Source organism: Eurosta solidaginis, chromosome 4 (assembly GCF_040869045.1).
Source record: "Eurosta solidaginis isolate ZX-2024a chromosome 4, ASM4086904v1, whole genome shotgun sequence".
NCBI lineage: Eukaryota > Metazoa > Arthropoda > Insecta > Diptera > Tephritidae > Eurosta > Eurosta solidaginis.
The window spans coordinates 243887757-243902858 of record NC_090322.1 but is presented as its reverse complement, the minus strand read 5'-3'; the positions used below and the strand labels follow the sequence as shown (position 1 = coordinate 243902858).

The window sequence follows — 15102 nt, the reverse complement described above, 5'->3', positions numbered from 1 at the left end:
GGAAAACACAAAAAAAACTGATTATTTATTAAACAATACACCTATAATGCTGAAATTTGAGATCTGGATTGATATTGAGACTCTTGATAAAAATTAAAAAAAAAAAATGTTTAAAATGGGCGTGGCAGCGCACACTTGTGATACAATCAATTTTACAAATATTATTAATCATAAATCGAAAATCGTTAAACCTATCGTAACAAAAGTCGGCAGAGAGGTTGCCTTTACTATAAGGAATGCTTTGAAGAAAAATTAACGAAATCGGTTAAGGACCACGCCCACTTTTATATAAAAGATTTTTAAAAGGGTCGTGGACGAATAAAATAAGTTATATCTTTGCAAAAAAGAGCTTTATAACAATGGTATCTCATTTCCCAAGTGGATTTATAACAATAAATAGGAAAAACTTCAAACTAAAAAAAACGGGGGGTGGCACCGCCCATTGTATGACTAAGCAATTTTCTATGTTTCAGGAGCCATAACTTGAAGAAAAATTAACGGATCTTAATAAAATTGGGTACACAAATTTTCCCTATAGCAAGAAATATTTCTAGAAAAATGGACGAGATCGGTTAAAGACCACGCCCACTTTTATATAAAAGATTTTTAAAAGGGTCGTAGACGAATATAATAAGCTATATCATATCGTAACAAAATTGGGCACACATATTTGCCTTATAGCAGAAAATATTTCTAGTAAAAATGGACGGGATCGGTTTAAGAAACACGGCAACTTAGATATAAAACAAGTTTAAAAGGTTTAAAAGGGTCGTAGACTAGAATAATAAGCTATAACTTAGCAAAAAACAGTTTTCAATCAGTGGTATTTCACTTGTCAAGTTTTATTGTAAGAGGAAATGGGGAGACATTTTTTTTTAAACCGACGGTGCCACGTGTTATGTAGAAAAGTAATTTATCTGAAATGAAATGTGAAATCGAAGTTCACGCTGAGTATATAATGTTTTTTACACCCGAACTTAGACACCTTTACTTATTTTATCTTATGTTCTATTCATTAAAGAGGGAACTTTAAAGTAAGAATAAAGTTCTAACAACCTAAGGCCATAGTACAGGTCTACAAGTAGGATATGTAGCAGCACGCACATACACAGTCACGCTCACCTGATAAAATGCTTGTTCATGTTCGTTTTCTGTGTGGATGCTATTTGGCACTGTTGTACTTCTTAGGTCCAAGAAAAGTGTAGTAGCTGCTAACGAAAACTGTGTAATATTTTTATTGTAAAATTACTAAGAAATATCCTTATTTACTTTCAAATCAGCATTTAATTACATCTCTCCTTAAAATCCATATGTTTTGGACAATTTTAATTAACCAATTGTGATACTTTATTAACGGGGCCGATTGCTAAAACACGACCAAAACCGTCAGAGGAGGTATTAATAGACGCGTTTTTGCCTCGCTCCCAATAATTCGAATACTTTTCGCCTTTGAACTATTGATAATAGGACAAAACGCGTCTTTTCATTCTCTTTCCACATTTTTGGACGGGTTATTGCAGTCGACCTTGGTTTCAAACTGTTTTTCGCGGAAAACTTTTGCACGGGTACAAAAACATAGCACTCGTGTTTGTATTCTTAATGCTGGAATAACTACGCGTCCTCAGATACCCCAATTCAAGACTTTTGTATAATTTTCTGTAGGACGCATATAGGTGCTATACATTTTCATACTAAATTCGTTCAAAAAAATTTACCATCACGGAAACCCATAGCTGATATTCCGCTCCTTTTTTTGTTTCCCTGCGTCGCTTTCCACGACAGCAACCCTGGTAATTTTGACACTTCGTTCAGTGTCAAACGCATGTTCCACGCAGGTTCCACTGAGTTCCACACTAGTTTGACACTGACCGAAATGTCAAACGGCAGTGTGTTAGAAAGAGAAAGGAATTGTTTGCCTCTCATACATATCATACTTGTAAACCTGTACTATGTCTAATGCGGCAGTTACTCACGAATGTACGTACCAAAAACGTGTCAGCTGACACGACCTATCTTATGAGTGTGCAATGTAAGCGAAAACTCACCGACGTGCAACGCCCGTACGTACGTAGCCCGGAACGTAGAAATCAAAACAATTTTGATTTTTTCCGTAAGAACGTGTCAGCTGATCGCTCTCTCACTAGACAGAGTTGCCTAGTAAACTTTTGTACGCTAATTTTTGACCGTTTGCAATTTTATGCAAAAACGCCTAATTAAAGTTTGAAAAATTGTGAAAATAAGTCGAAATAATTATGTAAAAGTGCAGACTATAAATATGTAATCTATTTATACTTATTTAATATTTATTCCGGCCTTTTACAATATCAAAAATTAAATTGGAAAATATTGATGTTTCCATAAGCATGCATGCAAAATGGTCAATGGCAATAGTGCTTATCTGTAAACAATACACACACAAATATGTTATGTACATGTACACAGACGCACACATTGATTCATACGGGCTTGAGAGTTCGGTCAAACTTGTTTCGTACGACAAACGTCTGTACGTACGGCACACGTCGGTGGGTAACTGCCGCATAAGGCATTTGCATGTGTCACACTTTAATTGCATACAATCAAACATATTTTTTTTAAATTGCAAATATAAACATTTATTTCAAGATAACACACAAAAAAATATCGCCATTTAAATATCGATATATAAGAGCACCCTGCAATTAAGACGGAATATGTTCACTTAAAAAGCATAGAACTTCATTATTATTTACATTTGTAAAAGCAGTCGGTAAAGAGGGCTCATTGCAAGCAAGATTATGTGATACCACCGCACAAAGTTTTTCATTTATAACGCCCGGTGTTCCACGATCTAGCCAGCATGCACCAACTGTATTAGGAGCAGCACAAATCATTGATGGTGTGAAAGATTCTTCTAGCAGGTCATAAAGCGCCTTACAATCAGTATATTGAAATGAAGTAAAGACATTAGATAGGTGTGGTCTCGAAAGCTCCTCTACAAATCCCTGACCCCATCCAAAAACTCGCATTTCTGTGCTCGTGTCAAATGAGCAACTGCAAAGTTCTATTTTTTGTACACGGGGATATCTCAGGTCGAACTCTTCATTCACTGTCACCACAGCAATATTCAAATGTGTTGCATCGTCTCTAAACCCACGTGGAAAGGCTACTTCCTTCACTTTGCGAACTTGTCCTTGTCTTTCATTACATAAATTCGTGACACCAGCTACAACAGAGTACTCTTGCCTAATTCGATTATTCATACAACTTCCAGCTGTAACCACCTTTTGCGAAGTGACTATTGAGCCACCGCAATTATTTCGGGCGCCATCACGTATTGATACTAAATATGGACTTGTCTCTATATCACAATCTCTGCCACCTTTCATATGACATTCCGAATTCGGATAACTCAAAATGCTGCCAAGAATTACAAATAAGAGCGCTAAACAATTGCGTGAGCTCATTTCAGTTTAAGACTATTTCCACAGGTTTTAAGTACAAACTACTCCAAGATGAATTTTGTGGACGCTATTTATACATAATTGGGTCGTGAGAATGAAAAATAAGCAAAACTGTTTCTTCTAGATTCCAGGAATTTGAAGAATAAAAACTTTTTTTTTTCATTCAACCCATTTAATCTTGAGTAAATTTTTGGTTAGAAGTGACTAATTAAAATGTCAATAACCGTAATGATGAAAAATACAAAATATTTATACAGCTTTTTAAGGCTGGATGCGATTTCGTATGGTGTTTGTGCAGTAAGTATGCATACATACATATGTAGCAGTGAAAGAAAGTGCAGCGGCTCCAGACTATACGGTCTTTATATGCCACACATGCAAACAGACGTTATTTTTCCAAATGAGCCCACCGCAATCCAAATAGTCAAGATCCAATTCTTATGACGCGGGCGTCAGCAAGAAGCAATTTGAGATCCCCTTTACGCCACACTCAGCAATCGATCGGACATTGATCATCGCCCTCTTATCTATTATGTGGTACTTTAATGGTCCATTCATGCGCATTTTTTTTTTTGCACATCAGAAATTTAAGAGCAATAAAATGTAAAATCGAAATGTTTTTGTTTTTGAAGTTGACATTTGAATTTAGGTTGAAAAGTATGCTCATAAAAATTCTAAATTTTTTATTTGCACTGCTTTGCCGACAATTTCCAGTGATTTAGGTTTTTTCTCTATTTAGGTAGCAATTTAGGCAAACTCGCACGCAGCCTAAATCTAGATTCCACGAATTTATCAGCAAATAAGTTCGAAATGTCAACATTATTAAAACATAGTTGCGTGTCTTAATCGTTTCGAAATTAAAATTAAAAAAAAAAAAACTGCAATAAATGTTTATAAAAAGCCATAACATGTATTGAAAATTACGTTTAATGCATAATAAGTCGTGATAAAGTGCTAAGGAGCAATAGCCTGAATCAAGGCGGGTTACATTGAGAGCAACAACGAAGGCAAACAAATAGAAAAACGCAAGAATACGCACATTTCTAAAAAAAAACAAAAAAAAAAAAAAACTAAATGCATGTATTTACAAAACGCAAACGAGCTGGTATGGAGGTAAATTGTACGACTGTTTAATATTACGAAGTTTTTGAAACGCCCCACAGTAGTTTGTCGCTACAGTTCGGCCCTAATCTCCCGCCGAATATGCATATATATCACGCCAAACAATTTTTTTATACCTTTCATGAATATGAAATGGTATATAAACTTCGTCAAGAATCTCAAAATTGTAATTCCTTAAAAGAAAATAGATAGATTCACCAATAAGTATACCGAAATGATCAGGATGAGGAGCTGAGTTGATTTAGCCGTGTCCGTCTGTCTGTTTTGCATACAAAGTAGTCCCTCAATTTTTGACATAACTTGATAAAATTTGGTGAACGGGTATATTTAGGTGTCCGATTAGACATTTGTCGTTACCGGCCGGATCGAACCACTATAGCATATATTTCCCATACAACCGATTTTTCAGAAAAGAGGATTTTTGTCATATATTGCTCAATTTATCAGATTGAAGCTTCAAACTTCACCCATATGCTTTCGTATATCGCAAATATTGTTGTCTGAAAAAATGTATGATATTGGTCGTATATATAGCATATATCCCGCAGAACCGATTGTTCAGATAAGAAAGTTTTCGTAATTTCTGCCCCGTTTTAATAGCTGGAAGCTTCAAATTTCACCGAATGCATTCATTGTTGTATATATATAGTACGAGCCGGACCCGTGCGCATCTTGCGCAACCAATATAAAAGTCTCTTATAAAATATCAACAGAAATCAGCTGTTCTATCAATCAATTAAAACTTGCAGTTGTGCAACCATCTAGCGTATGGTAGCAACTGACGGTAATGCAGTGCAAATATTCTCAATAGTGCCATAGTACAAATAAATTTCTTTGTGTGCTCACAATCGTATATTTTTAACAAATTATTTTAATAAAATATAGCTAAACAAAAGCACTACGACCAAAATTGCACAAAGCTCACTAATAGCCCGAGGCTCCATCAATCACCAAAACTTTATTTATAGATTTGGATTCCAAATATGAGCGACGGGATGAGATATTTAGAAAAATCGTACGAAACGGAGGGAATTTGGGGATTGATTTTTATGCAGGTTCTCAACTGTAAAACTTCACAGATATGATAAGACACCGAAAGCAATTTAGGAAAAGGAGAAAAAATTCCGTTAGGTGGCGCACGGATCTAAATATTTAGATAAGAATTTTGAAATTTGGTGTTTTGAGATCGATTTAAAGTAACTTCTCATTGAGCTACAAACATGAAACACAAACAGGTTAAGACACCGTGACAAAGGAACAAAAGGAGAAAAAAATTCTGTTAGGTGGCACACAGATCAAAAAAATTAGATAATAATTTGGAAATTCGAAACCGGGTTTTAAGTAACTTTTCGATGAGCTAGAGGCTACAAATTTAAAATTTAATTCAGAGGTCGATGACACAATACAAAAAGTTTCGCTAGGGGGCGCACGAACTGGGATATTTAGAAAAATCAAACGGAACGGAGGGAATTTTGGGATTGATTTTTAGGTAAGATCACATTGAGCTACAAGCGTAAAACTTAACAGATAGCTTAAGACACCGAGAAAATGTACGAAAAGGAGTAAATAAAAAAATTGTAAGCACTTCCTTTATATAAATGGACAAAAACCAGCGAAAAATGACTCCTTATATAAAGACATATTCTTGCTAAACTTAGATTTTTAAATTTTGACATAGAAATTGCAAAAATATTTATGAGACGTAAAAATATGAAAGCGGAACGCAATTGATTGACTAATAGTACCTCCTTTCCTACCAACATTCCAATCCAAGTAATGTGCGCTGCACTTTTATATTTTTGCTTCTCACTTCTGCGGCAAAATCAAAGTTTAGGAGTCATTTTTCGCTGATTTTTGTCCATTTATATAAAGGAAGTGCTTAAAAATTTGTTATTTTATTTTTATTTTATTTATCTTAAAAATCGCTTAGGCATATACATCTGCTAACTATATATTTCATATCTTCTGCAGCCGATTATTTGAATATTACGAATGGGATAAGATTATTGTTCAGCCCCATTAATGAAAGGTATGAAGTCTTCGGCACAGTCGAAGACAGTCACATCCTTACTAGATTTTTTTTTTAATAAACACAACTACAAATATCCATACCAAAACATGGACCCGTAATCATAGTCGCTGACTAAAATACTCTTTAGTTAAAATCTTGCCTAAATTAAAAATGGGATTTTAAATTTTGGTCTGTCATAGACATTTTAAACATGGATATGGTATCCGCATGTAAAAAAGGTATTTATGGGCGGTATGAAGAAATTTTTTTAGAAATTTTAAAAGTTCACCCTGTTCCTTACAACCGTGGTTACTTGACTCCACGTATAAAAAATGGTAATTTTTTACTTGACAAAAACTCTTACAATATCACAAAAATTGTCATTCTTAAAAAATTATTTAAATCTCGCAACACAAACGAATAAGTAGTTAAAACGGATTTGTGCTCCTTAAAGCAAAGGAAGCAACAAGGCTATCCACTCTATTCATGTTGAATAGTTTGTAAGAATGTCGTAAAGAAAAGTTGTTTTCATTAAGACAGATGTGACGGCCAAAATGGTGCAAACCTTAAATGTTAGGTGGCCCTAACCGTTAAAGCCGTTTAATTTAATAAACCCGAAACCGAATAGGGATATCTCTAACCTCGATACTAATAAGTATGCAGGACATTCAATGCTAATCAGGTTAAATCAAATTTAGGTTTGTCTTCGAAAAGTCAGCATAAATAAAAAGAGTTTAGTATAGTTTTCCATAGGGAAGAAGTGACCTAGAATGTTGAGCCATTGTACATAGGCCTGCAAAGTGTAAGTCGCTTTTACATTAGAAAATCATTGAACTCAAGTCGATCATGACATAGACTATGAGGGTGATAAAGGGGGGAAGTAGTTCAGCAGCGCCCGTACCAAGCAGTTCTTGAAATTTATGTTGGTAATTCTTGATGTATTCCGTGTTTTATTTCACGCTTTCTTTTAAGAGGAATTGGCAAATGTAAAGGGGAATAGAAGACACAAAAGCAAATGCCAGCAGAATTGAATTCAATAATTAGAAGTCGGAAATAAGAAATTGTTCTTTTATTAATAGATGCTGGTGAAAATTGTATCAGCGCTAAACGTCGTTTTAGTTAATTCTTTTCAGTGTACAACAATATCACCAAAATTACATCAACCACATGAAAGTCTTAAACTTCTTTTTGTTGCAAAAATATCTTGACAGAGTACAAGTATTACTTTGCCGCCTTCGGATTATTGCTTCAGAAATTAAAACGCGTCATTTGACACCTCTCCCGAAATTTTTTGACATGTATTAAAAATCGACGCCTGTAGTAAATAATTCCTTCCATTGAATATTTATTTCTAAATTTAATGCCCAAATCAGTATAGGATGCTACTTTTTCCTCAAAGGATACTAAAATATCAAAACTCACAAATATCTTTGAATGCGGAATAGTCTTAATTAAAGATTTCGCATATGTGGAGCAAAGTAACCATCGCACATATTAAGGTTGTGTAATTTTCGTCACAAGCATATTAATACGCATTCTAGGTATAATAAATTAGCTCTTGACGTATTTTTGCTTGTCGGGGAAGCATTTTTTCACTTCCATTTAAGTTCACCGCGTTTAAATAGCAAATTGTTTAATTTCTCCCAACTTTTGACAGCAGACCACCAACTTAGAACCTAATTTAAAAAATTTAAATCGGGCTAATGTCATTTTAAATTTAAAATACTTTTTTAGACATTAAATAATGTTTAAGTGGACTATATAAATACCCTATAAAAATAAAATAAACTATTATTTATATAAATATTTTTATTGAATTAATTTGAATATCAATTTGTTTAACACAATTTTATATTCTAACAAAATTTTCTTATTTTGATAACTTCCAAAATTATCATTTAAAAAAGGTAACTTAATTATTTTAAAACAATTGAAAAACCACAAGTAAGAAACAAGTAAAAGTATTAATATAAATAAAATAAACAACGTTAATTTAAATATCAATTTGTTTAACACAATTTTTATATTCTAACAAAATTTTCTTATTTTGATAACTTCCAAAATTTTCATTTAAAAAAGGTAACTTAATTATTTTAAAACAATTGAAAAAGCACAAGTAAGAAACAAGTAAAAGTATTAATATAAATAAAATAAACAACTTAATAAAGACCCTACAGACTATAACAGGCTTAAAATGATATTTAATTTAGAATCATGTTTAAACCAATAAAACTCTATTTCATTTCGACTACACTGAAAGAAATGGTGCTAGTAAAATCAACAAATCGGTTCTGTTGTTCTTGACTTTACGGAGATTCGGTGAAATTGGTCGAATTTTGGTTAATTCGACCGAGTTCTTTGTCAGGCGAACAAATTAGTTTAGTCATTTCAACAGAAGAGAAATTGTCGCTCTTAAGTTAACAAAATTTTGTAAAATTGACAGATTCCTAATCAATCTAACTGATTTTTCTGTTAACACAACTGATCTTACAGGTCATTTCAACGGCGATCAACTGTCAATACATGAGCAAATTTCAAAGAGAATTTTACGCTCACTGCGCTCTCTACTCTGTACTTATGACGATGGTGCCACTTGTTAAAAAAAAACACCAAAATAAGAAAACCATCAAATCGAAAAAACACACAAAATGGGCAAACAACAAAAACTAGTTTTTCAGTTATCAATACAAAACGAAAAAAACCATTTTTTGAATTTACTGTGGAAAAAATTATGAGATATCGGGACATCTATTTATCGGGTACAATTTTGCAACTTCTCGTCCAAGCGAAATGCAAAATTGCGCCCTCTTGTTGTAAAAGTTTTGCTTGAACGAACAGGATTTTTCCAAAGTTGGTAACATTTTGATCAAGTTTTTATGAATATTTACTCTCCCGAACGAATCTAATAAGATAATAAAAAAAAAACATCCTTTTTTAATGTTGATGTTTCCGACAAAATAAAAGTTTGAGTTGTTTTGGAATCGTTTAAACTTAAAGTGTTACGAAAATCAAACTTGCCGAATTACATGTTACTCCAGTGGTGAACTACCTTCCTGCGATTTGATTCTTTACTTTTCAATAACTTGCAAGTTCTCTTTTTAAAATGTTACGTCAAACATATATACTAGGGGGACTCATTTAACCTTATAAATGCCTTATAAAGTGTGTAAACGTATAAATTTATCTAGTGCGTAAACGAGCTGTCAAATTTTGTATGAAAAATCATTTACATAACTTGTATAAATTTACGCGCACATTTCATGGTGTAAATGAGGTAAACTCAAAGGAATGCAACCTTGCAGACATTACAGCAGGCATTTTCATCAGAAATCTCCAATATCAGCAAGTCATTTACAAGAATATCTTAGTAAAGACGTTTTAGTTTTGATTTTTCACTTAATCTTAGCATTTTTTAATTTGTATAACAATTACACAAATTTTTTTGCCAATAATACAGCTGATCGACAATTAAGTTTATCAAGAATATTACTAGGTGCGTTCATATAACAGCGTGTGTAAATGGATATAATTTTACACCTTACAAGTTTATATGCTTTATTGAGTCCCCCTACTAAAAGTTTTGTTCGAAACAATTAAGTATGGCAACTACATGCGAGAGAATAAATTGAGAATGAGCTGAGCTGCAACTGAAAGAATTGAGAATCAGTTTTGTGACTACTATTTTCATTTCTATATTCATATGTATGTATATGTAGCAAGCATGCGTATTTATGTATTCACATATTTACGTATTTATATGGCGGCCGCCGTGGTGTGATGGTAGCGTGCTCCCCTACCACACCGAAGCCCCTGGGTTCACACCCCGGGCAAAGCAACATCAAAATTTTAGAAACAAGCTTTTTCAATTAGAAGAAAATTTTCTAAGCGGGGTCGCCCCTCGGTAGTGTTCCGCAAGCACTCCGAGTGCATTTCTGTCTTGAAATGCTCTCAGTGAAAACTCATATGCCTTGCAGATATCGTTCGGAGTCGGCATAAAACAAGTAGGTCTCGTCCCGCCAATTTGTAAGAAAAATTAAAAAGGAGCACGACGCAAGTTGGAAGAGAAGTTCGGCCTAAAATCTTTTCGGAGGTTATCGCGCCTTACATTTATTTACATATGTATTTATATGGCAACATAGGTACTTTCATACAAAGCTGTCGCAACAACTTTTTTTGTTCATTTGACTACTAAAACGGTCAATTACGAATCAACGATTTGTGCGCAGTTGATTCAACATCTTGTTGCGATGGATAAAAATTTACAGAAATTTCGGTTGAATTGACCCGTATTTCGGTTGATTTTACCAGTCTTTTTCTTTCAGTGTATGATTACGGGCCATGTTATTTACGAAAGCTTGGCGCAAAGCTTAATGATTTTTGTTATTGTATGTACTTTAATACAGCACGAAAACAGCGCTGCGAACTGCACAGTAAAAAGTGGGAGTGGCACTTAATCAAACCACACCACATATGTAGTAAATAACTGCATCCAACGACAAAAACAACAATAAGAAGATTCAGCTTCAGCTTGCACTCACACACATTTGAGTTGTTTTCCATATCGAAAAGTACAATGATTAAGGAGAGCAAAGGTGCGGTATGGTGTGCTGAATGATAAAAAGCGTTGTGCAGTGAGTGAACACCTTCACGATATAACGCTATCAACCGCTGAAGGTTGTTGTTGCATTTTATTATACTCATAGTTAGCTTTGAAGCGATCTTGAACCAAATGCAGGTTGTTGCACCGTAATCAGAAAGCTCATATATATAAGTGGTGATATGCATTCACAGGTAAGTGTGTGTGTGTGTACCTTGTCACATGGGCAACACAGCAAACACGGCAGCGCCAACGTGGCTGTGTCATTTTATTGATTTTTGAAATGAGTTAAAACATGTGGGCATACATATTCGAGACATAAAATTGAAACTGAAAATGCCCTAAAAGTAAATATTACAAAAACTATTAGACAAACGAAAAAATCTTCAAAAGTTTTCCATTGCTTTTAAATATTTTTGTAAGTTGGTTTGGCGAGTCTCTGACACCGACTAGCGCTAATGCGCCGCTTTGTAAGATGACTTTGGAATGTTTAGCAGGCCCACAGAGTTCCGTCCCACTATTACTACCTCGCATAGTTTGTCTATTTGAGAAACTCCACATGCGCAAAAACCTCGAGTTCTGTACTCTTATTCTGTGTTACCAGGTAGAGAATCGCATTGTCTCTTTGGCATTTGGCTTAAGGCTCTCGGGTGCCCTCAAAAAAAAAAGAGAGGTTTTCCAAGGAAAGTCGGCCCATCATTTTTTCTGCTCACGGAAGATTGCAGCTGGCGACATAAGGTATTGTGTTTCAACCTTGGGTGTCGAATGAACTGCTTTCTCTTCTTGCAGCGATAAAGAGACTCTCCGGAGGTTTTGGGGAGCTTTATCGATGTTGACTGTCCTTTGCGGGTATTCATCTGGTACGTTTCAGAAAATATCACCATTTTGGTACTAGTCCGACCATCTAGTGAACGGTTCCATATGCCCACATTGAAAGTTCTTGTTTATTCAAACCCCTCCTTACGTGATGAACTTTGCGTTTCCAGAGCCTGGTCTCCCGTCCATGAGAGGGTTACCCTTAAATCCCTCCGCATTTCCACGCATGATCTCCAGATCATACAGCCTCACCTGAGCTCCAGAGTTGGAAGGACATCAAGAGGCCCAAATAAGATAAATCCTATCCTGAATCTCCAGGTTAATTGATCACTCAATATATTGACCTACCTAACCCATGCCAAAGCTCACTAATAGCACGAATCTCCATCTTTACAACCAAAACTTTATTTATAGATTTGGATTCCAAATAAGAGTAAAAAAGGGACCTGTACATAAAAACAGCAATTATAGTAGCAATATAGGAGTATTACATATATGATCTCAGCACTATTTTTATGATTTAAAGATTTTCATGGAAGCGTTGCGAAGAGTGGGCCCCAAGCCACTTTAGACCCTTCCGAGACAATTGAGAAGGCGAATGTCATTTTTCCAACCCTTCCTTGTGGAATAAAGGATCCTATGTTTGATATCAAAGATTATCATAAGAGAAACATGGTCCTTTTTTTGGTGTGATACCGGAGTCATTCAAATTGAACACAGTACGGTTTTACCCGCATTTCACGGTGTTCTTTCAGCCTAATATATAACTTTTTAGCTACACAGCTTCATCATCACAATTGTCAGCCTCTCCTTCAGGAGACGCATCCTCTTTCAAAAATGAGTGCAAAGCTGTACATACTAATCAGGCGTGGCTTTAACGTTCGACGTGATAATATCAAATCGTTCCCACGGTAGTCGATAACAACATCCATTAAAAGCCTTTGGAGTGCGTTCTTATCGATAATACAACAACCACAAACTTACCCCAGAACGGCAAGGGCATCCGAGATGCCGTGTAATTGATTTTGAGATCGATTGATGGCATTTATGTTCAAAAGACGCTGATCTAGCCTCACACCTACTTTTTGCGTGGCAGGGAACTCAAATTCAGACAATGTAGCATACAAAGTGATAGACCAAATACCAGTATTACCACATATTCGTCGTAGGCCACCACTTTGAACCAATTTTTAATAGCAGAAATACCCAACCAGAAAAACTCTTTCTAAAATGTTGATGTTGCTTTTCTTGGAACCTTTGGCGTTGTAGGCGAGCATGCTTCCTCCACACCACGGCGTTTGCAGATCCGACTATTTCATGTAATTGTACAATAATAGGCACGTATACGTTTGCGCGTAAAAAAACGCTTATCCTCGCTTAGGTAATGCTTAGGAGACCCATTTAGCGGCAAATACCTACAGAACATGTTGTACCGAAAAGCGCAGACAGAAACCTCTGGTGGCCATAGTGTATAAAACATATAGCTGAATCGGTTGCGATGAATTGTGGACACACAGCATTTTTAGAGGTGAAACATAGACACATATTTCAGTTGCATCTGAGTATAATGCGTATGGAAATTTAGAGGTACCTACTAATTTTATGCGCAGCAATTTCAGAAGAGTAGATAAAGTTTGACGCTTAGCAGTTTATATAAACTTTAAGCGTAAACATCTAAAGATGTAAAAATAAAAATAAAATAAAAAATTTTAAGCACTTCCTTTATATAAATGAACAAAAATTAGCGAAAAATGTCTCCTTAAATAAATACATATTCTTGCTAAACTTTGATTTTTAAATTTTGACATAGAAATTGCAAAAATATTTATGAGAAGTAAAAATATGAAGGTGGAGCGCAATTGATTGAATAATAGTACCTCCTTTCCTACCAACTTTCCAATCCAAGTAATGTGCGCTGCACTTTTATATTTTTGCTTCCCATTTCTGCGGAAAAATTTAAAAATCAAAGTTTAGCAAGAATATGTCTTTATATAAGGAGTCATTTTTCGCTGATTTTTGTCCATTTATACAAATAAAGTGCTAAAAATTTTTTTTATTTTCTCCTTTTCTTAAATTTTCTCGGCGTCTTATCCTATTTGTGAAGTTTTACGCTTGTAGCTCAATGAGAGCTTACATAAAAATCAATCCCAAAATTCCCTTCTTTCCGTACGATTTTTCCAAATATCTCATCCCGTGCGCCCCCTAGCTAGCGAATCTTTTTGTATCGTGTCATCGGCTATCATTGACCTCTGAATTAAGTTTGAAGTTACTTAAAGCTGGTTTGAAAATTTTGTAATTCTTATATAATTATTTCGATCCGTGCGCCACCTAACAGATTTTTTCCTTTTGTTGCATTGTCACGGTGTTCTAACCTATGTGTGAAGTTTCACGTTTGTAGCTCAATGAGAAGTTACTTAACCCTAGACGGTCATATTTCGTCAATACGACTACGCACGATCTTATTTTCACTGTAAATATGTTTTTATTGTCCGTGTTGATCTCCGATTTCGTACAGCGATAGTCGGTTGTTTACTCTCTTTGAATGCACGCAAATCGTAAATAGATTTTTTTTCGGTTTTGTTTTATGGCGTAGTCAAATTGACGAAGGATGACGTTTATGTAACTTTCAGGTTTTTGTGGTATATTTGTCATGATCGACTAGTGACTTATTTCGTTTGCCACGACTACTAAGCAACTGTTAAATGGTGAGGAAATAGAGAAGTTTCTCTACTCGATCGATGACGATGAGTCGGAAAACGAAACTAGTGAATTAAGTCTTGACACAGAAGTAGATCAAGACGAATGCACCTAAAATAGAAGCTCGTCAGTTGGAGGAATTAGTGTGGATCTATGCGATAATGCTGATAATTCAAGCTCTTCAGATGAAGAAACTGAGGTGGATGAAGACGAAGTTCCCTATAATATTTTAAAATCAAATTCTAATATTATATCATGCTCTAAAGTAATAGGAACAGGTTGTCATTATGCCAATTTTTCGGTATGTTGAACATTTCTTTTATAAATTTTGTTTTTTGTTTGTTATTTACACACACAATATGTTTAAAGTCGGACAAAAGCCTTTAAAACGTGTAGATTTTATAAAAACGCTTTTT

At 34.8% G+C, this 15102-nt stretch overlaps 1 protein-coding gene across 6 annotated transcripts in view; it reads right to left on the bottom strand.

The window, feature by feature from the left end:
* The window catches only part of Pdcd4 (Programmed cell death 4), a 110211-nt gene that overhangs the window by 36851 nt on the left and 58258 nt on the right, over positions 1 to 15102 (bottom strand). The gene's annotated exons all lie outside the window — the stretch shown is intronic.